The following is a 6,739-nucleotide window of genomic DNA, read 5'->3' on the forward strand; positions in this document are numbered from 1 at the left end:
CAGAACTCTTAGAACATATAAACTCCTAACATTTTTATTTAATTGAACTAAGTCATTGAGCTACAGATCACTATCACTCAGGCTAAAAATTGAGAATCTATTTGTACTGAATGCATGTTGAGATTATAACTGCATGATTTATCTGATTCTTACTCTGTGCTTCCAAATATAATATGCAGGCAAGATTAACTAAACTACATTTGTACTATATAAAATATATCAGATGAAAAGCTGGACCTTCTTTTTCATGAATGTTACTTATACACAAATTTTTAAAAAAATGTCATGCTGACTACCTGGCTAACCCTAATTTTATAGACTAAACAAAGAAATTGTTTGTATGTGTTTCCATCAAGAAAATACAATTCTCTGGAATAAACACACTGCAAATTTAAAAATCAGGTTGCAGCATTCATAGCCAGTGAATTGTGGAAAACAGACCCCAACTTCCTGTGCCTTGACTACAGCAAGAGAAGACTGAACACAAAGTTGTCAAAATGTTAACAAACCTCGTGCATTTATGGTTTCACTCACCCCAAGTTACATACACATCCCCTTATGTGTCACCAGCCAACATGTCAACCTTCCACCAAACAGCCCCAGTCACCATGTCCTCCCGTGCTCTCTACCAAAAGCATCAGACACTCATTCAATTGACATTAAAATAATATGCAATGAAATAACATTTGGGGGTGTGAGGTGAGGCAGAGCAGCAGGGGGTGGGCGAACTCATGGGCAGAGGCTGTGTTGGGGGAATCACGGCAGGGGGGGTAGCAGACGGCCGGCACCAGGTACCCAGCACCCTGCACCTGAGGGCCGCATCCTCACCTCCAGCACCGGAGCTGGGGGCAACGGGATTACACTCCCGCAGCGTGTGCACAGGGCCTTCTAGTGTGCAAGGAGACCTGAGAAAGTGGAATGAACGCGTGGTGAAGGACGGAGTGAGGGAGGGAGGGAGTGAGTGAGGGAGGGAGTGAGTGAGTGAGTGAGTGACATGGAGAAGAGGAGGATGAGAAGCTCGGAGAAGCTTGAAGAGATCACCTAGCTGGGATAGAGTCAGCGCAGTAGAACTGCCTCAGGACGAACCTGGGAAAAAGATGCTGGAACCAGAAGAGAATGGCTTGGTTGAACTATCAGATTATGAACATGTGGAAGATGAAATCTTTCCTTCTTTCCCACCTGCAGCCTCACCAGAGGAAGGCAAAGAAGCTGGACCTGATGGAGAGTCGGGGAGTGGAGCACCTGTTCCTGTCCTTCCAAAGAGAACAGATAAAAGGAATCTACCCAAGCTGGATGCTCAGAGAGAGAGCTAAGCGTTAAGGCATGTGTTTGATAAGACTAAATTCAAAGGTAAAGTCATGAGGCTGAAGACTTGAAGACACATCAGACACATGGAGCACTGGGCACAGTGCTCAAACTGCAGCTCCTCAAACTGCAATTTGAAGATTTTATCGACAGAGTTGAATAACCAGGAAATACAAAGGAGGTTCAGACCTGTTTAAAATGAATTCGACTTGATCTCCCTATTTTACATGAAGATTTTGTTAGCAATGATGCTGAGGTGGAGGAAAACAATATCCTTGATGCAATGGCTGCTGGGTTAGACCTCTTCTCTGCAAGCCCATCTGAAAGTGGGAAGTCAGCTCCTGAGTCAAGCGGGAGCCTCAGAGAAGAGCAACAGCAAAGAATTGAGAGAAATAAACAACTGGCTTTGGAAAGAAGGCAGGCAAAGCTACTAACAGTCAGTCCCTGGAAAATGACAAGTTAATGAGCACATCCAGGGTACAAATGGTTGAAGAGAGAAAAGGTGAGGATCCGGAGGAGGAGTTGTATGGATTAAACACACATGCTGGAGACGATCCACACGATGCCCTTTCTACCAGTACTGCTAATGAAGAGGAACAGTTAAAAGCAGAGGAAACACACCTGGACCACTCCTTTCAAGATGCACATTAGTAGAGGCAGGCAAATCTCTGTGAGTTCAAGGCCAGCCTGGTCTACATAGCGAGTTCCAGGCCAGCTGTGGCTACAGGGAAACCCTGTCTCAAAAAGACAAAAAAAAAAAAAAAAAAAAAAAAAAAAAAAAAAGACCAAAATGTACAATAGTGAGAAAGATGGCTTAATGGTTAAGAGTACTTACTTCTCTGGCAGAGGGCCTGAGTTCAGTTCCCATGTTGGGCATCTTATCAACTGCTTGTAACTACAATGCCAGGGCATCCCACCCCTCTCACCTCTGTACGGCATCTGCACTCATGTACAAATAATTAAAAATAAAATAAAATAAAACCCATAAAAATAAATAAAATGTACACTAGTGGACTGGGACTCAGTGCTTGCCTGGCATGCAGGAAACCTTGAGGTCAGTCCCCAGTGCCACATAAACCAGGTGTGTCCTGCCCCTGTTAGCCCACCAGTTGGGAGGTGGAAGCAGAGGCTCAAAAGTTTAAGGTCATCCTAGGTTTCATGGTCAGTATGAGGCCAGCCTAGGTCAATGAGTTACTGTCTCTAAATAAATATAATTTTAAATGTATGATAGTAACTTTATACCTTATCTAGAAATGTTATCGAGATTAGGACTCCATTAACAAAAAACATCCTGCAAGTTTGGAATGAATTATAATTTTGACTACTCTACATAAAATTTAAGTCAAAACCTTTGTAGATAGAGTCCTGTTTAAAATATAGTACCTATTTATAATTGTTATTTAGGTATTTTGGTGTTTTGTGTAGCTCTGAACTTCATAAATGATGTTATTTCCAGTGTGCACTGAATTTTTTTTCACTAAATTTGGTAATGTTTTAAAATGTAAATATGTATTGACTATTAAGGACTATTTTTATAAACAAAGTTGTTTTGCAAACTAAAAAAAAAGTTTTGGTTTATTTTATAATCTTTATGCATCCTTAGCATAGCTAATGCTTCAATTTACATTATAGTATATGTTTCTCACAATACAGGACAAAATTTTTATCTCTAATGCTGTATACCTTTTTTTTTTTTTTTTTTTTTTGGTCTTTTTGAGACAGGGTCTCCCTGTAGCCCCAGCTGTCCTAGAACTTACTATGTAGACCAGGGTGGCCTTGAACTCACAGAGATTCCCAATGCTAGGATTAAAGGCGTGAGCCACCACACCCCGCTTTTTTTTAAATATAGCATTCAGATATACACAATAATGACTTCATGAAGGATTAAATAGTGGTTAATATTTTAAATGTCTTAATATTTGCAGAAGTCCAAGTCAGTTTTTCACAGATGTTTACATTTCATGTAAGTGAAATCATATAATATACAAGCTTTCACACTGGCTTCTTTCTTTTATCATAATATTTTTAAAGTTCTTCCATTTTGAATGCAAATGTGTTCAACCCCTATGGAAAACAGTGTGGAGAACTCTTATAAAACTACCAATGAACCTACCTTTTGACCCAGTTTTACCTCTCCTTGGCATATACCCAAGGAACTCATGCTATTGCAAAGACACTTGTACATCCATGTTTGTTGCTGCTCTTTTCAAAATAGCTAAGAGATGGAAATAACTCAAATGACCCTCAACTGCCAAGTGGATAATGAAAATGTGGTTCATTTATATAATGGAGTTCTACTCAGAAGAAAAGATGAAATCATGAAATTTTCAGGTAAATGGATGAAATTAGAAACTGTTATACTAAGTAAAGTAACACAGACTCAGAAAAACAAATGACCTATGTTCTCCCTCATATGTGGATCCTAGCACCAAATCCTTATAAGTGAGTATGTATCCAGACATAAGTACAGAAACCAGGATAATGAACAGGAACCAGGGAGGTAAAGGAAAAGAAAGAACCTGAAAAAGAAGAACAGTAGGAAACAAGCATTAATAAGGAAGATATGGATAAAAATGGTTTCTTGTAATGGGAGGGGGGAGGGAGGATGTCACCCGAGTTCTCTTAGGGTCACTTGCTTCTGGTGCTATTAGACAAGCCATATAACACATTTTTATCTGAATTTTTCATAGTTTATATCCTGGATAGGGGAAATAGAGTAGCTTACAAATGTGAACACCAGGTGCCCCACAAAAGATGAACACCCAGTGACCCATTCCACTCTGTAGCTCAGTGCCCCAGTTTGCTTCCCTGCCCACAGTCTCCATTAGCTTTCGTCCATGCCTCATGGGCCTTCAGTCTCACCCCTGCAGTCTCGCCCCCAGGTGGTAAATGCCCCCCTCGCATCCATGCAGGTGAGATACCAGGGCCATTTTTTCCACACCACCTGCTTCCAAATTGGAGCCAATGCTCCTCCCTCCCCAGCTAACTCTCCACAGTTCCCTCTCTGTAGCTAACTCTCCAAAGCCAATTTTCCACAGCAGGCCCTGCCCCTCAGTATTCCTTGGAACACAAGGGGTTATACAAGGAACCTAGGGGATAAAGGAAAAGAAGGAGCTCAAGAGAGGAGAGACCATAGGAGAAGGGTATTATTAAGGGAGAAATGGGAAAAATGGGAAACCATGGTGGAAGGGTTAGACAGAGAGATAAATAATGCCTAGCTAGTTTTAAAATAACCATAGGGAACCATATTATTCCAACAACTTACTGACAAATTATACATACAACTAACTCAAGGAACACAATATATGTCTAGTCAAGGTTTATCAGAGAACATTTGGTTTTTGCCCAGGCTTTATCTACGTAGTACATGGTAATTAAAAGTACCAGACTGGTGGAACTAACATTCTTGGATGTTTAACAGCCATACTTTGATGCCTATACTAATCTGGTCAGAGGGACTTAAAGGACAGTTTTTGCCCTTGCTCTCCAAGGTTGACTAAGTTCCACAGGACTATGGAGCATCTCTCAAAGTGTCCTTTAACTGTGGTGAGTCACCTGTCCTCTTGATAAAGGAGGCCATGGAAACCCCACCAGATGGACTTGAACCAGTGTCTAGTCTACAAAGAGGAGGGTCAACACAGAGGAAACATTTCCTCCATGCTTCCAAGTGAAGCCAACCATGGTTGAGTAGGACCTTTGATTTATCTTTGTGGGAGACAGGCTTGAGCCTAGGGTGAAAATCTTAATGACAGCCATACAGCAAGCCTGAGGCAACGGCCCGACCGCTGGAGCCACAAGGAAAGCCTTGCAACATTTACTCCCATTGGCAGATCATGAGACTGATGCTTAGAGCTTGCCACTCCCTAATCACCACCCTTGAGATTCTAAATTGCAACACTTAGATATTGCAACAACCTGGGTCACATGGTTCCCAAGAATCCAGGCCCTGTACAGGAAACCAGAACCTAAGTAACCTGAAACCTATCATGCTAATAAGGTGTCTGACTCACATGTCATGATAGGACACAGCCCTGCCAAAGATTTGAGTTGTAACTTCTTGATTGGAGCCTCCACCCCTATATAAGCTTGTACCCTTCTACAATAAACTAGATCTGCATCACCAAACCTGGTCTCCTGTGTCTGAATGTGGCTTCACTGACACAGTCTCCTCACCAGCCCTGGTGTCCGGGACTGGGCAGAAGCAGCAATGATCGGAGGCAGCGCCAGGAGAGCAGAAGAGTGGCCTCAGCGTCAAACGAGCGAAAGAGCGGCCACAACGAGGCGTGAAGGGTGGCACCCATGCAATCAGCACCATGCAAATGGAGAGCGGCCAGAGACAGCACTGGGAGAGTGGAGGGGCGGCCACATAGCTTCACATAGATGGAACTGGTAAAAGAAAGGAGCCAGGGGCTCCTCCCAAGCCCATGTGACCCCTGAGGAACAGGTCCTCAAGACTAAAAATAAATTGATTAATCTGGGTCAACTGCATGGTCTTAAACACCCAAAAGGAAAGTATAACCAAAGATTAAAGCAATCAATGTAATTCTTTAAGAGTCCATTTGTGTAGCTAAAGGCTACATAACAAGAAACAATGCCAGACAGGAGATATCTGTCTTTGTGTTGTTGGCCAGGGGTATGCTACATAACAAGAAATAGTGCCAGACATGAGATACCTTCCTTTGAGTTGTTGGCCAGGGTGGCCCAACACATTCCCAGACAGTAACGAAGCATAGAAATGGGAAAATGAACAGCAGACCTCAGTGTTGTCTAAAGGAATGTTGGCAAAGGATTGCTGCTAGATGAGGAAGAGCTGATCTTCCTAAAACAAGGAACTCTAGATAGGCTGACTAGATTCAGTGGATGGACTAGCACTGGGTAATGGCTGGGGGCACTGATAACACAGTAATAGGGATCACAGAGTATATGGGCTCCAGTGGTGGGGGGGAGCAGATTATGGGAGGGTGCCATTTGGGATGCAGGTATAAAAATGACTAAGATTGTACAATTGTTTGGGATGTCCTATATGAAAATAAATTAAATAAATAAATAAATAAATAAAAATAAAATAACAAAAATAAAACCAGCACTTTTTTGAGTTACTCACCTACTAATGGACATTTGGGCTGTTTTCATCTTTTTTATGAGAAACTGACTTATGAATAATGCTGCTAGCTTGGCATGGTGGAACACCCCTGTAAACCCAACACTCAGGATATTGAACCAGGAAGGCTACAAGTTCAAGACTAGCCCAGGCTGCATAGTAAGACCCTGTCTAAATTGAATAATGAATAAGTAAATAGTTGAATGAATAAAGTTTCTACAAGCCACAGCTAGTCTTTGTATAGAAAATAGATGTGTTATCTCTTTTGGGTGTATACCAAAACATCATATGGTAACTCTGAGTTTAACCATTTGGAGGAAGTGTCACATTATT

General features: G+C 41.8%; 1 pseudogene; it reads left to right on the forward strand.

Annotated features, from left to right (window-relative positions):
• Positions 1-1,097: 1,097 nt before the first annotated feature.
• On the forward strand, positions 1,098-1,956 carry LOC103743592 (annotated as a pseudogene).
• The last annotated feature ends 4,783 nt before the right edge of the window (positions 1,957-6,739 follow it).

Source organism: Nannospalax galili, unplaced genomic scaffold (assembly GCF_000622305.1).
Source record: "Nannospalax galili isolate Female #2095 unplaced genomic scaffold, S.galili_v1.0 scaffold680, whole genome shotgun sequence".
Taxonomy (NCBI): domain Eukaryota; kingdom Metazoa; phylum Chordata; class Mammalia; order Rodentia; family Spalacidae; genus Nannospalax; species Nannospalax galili.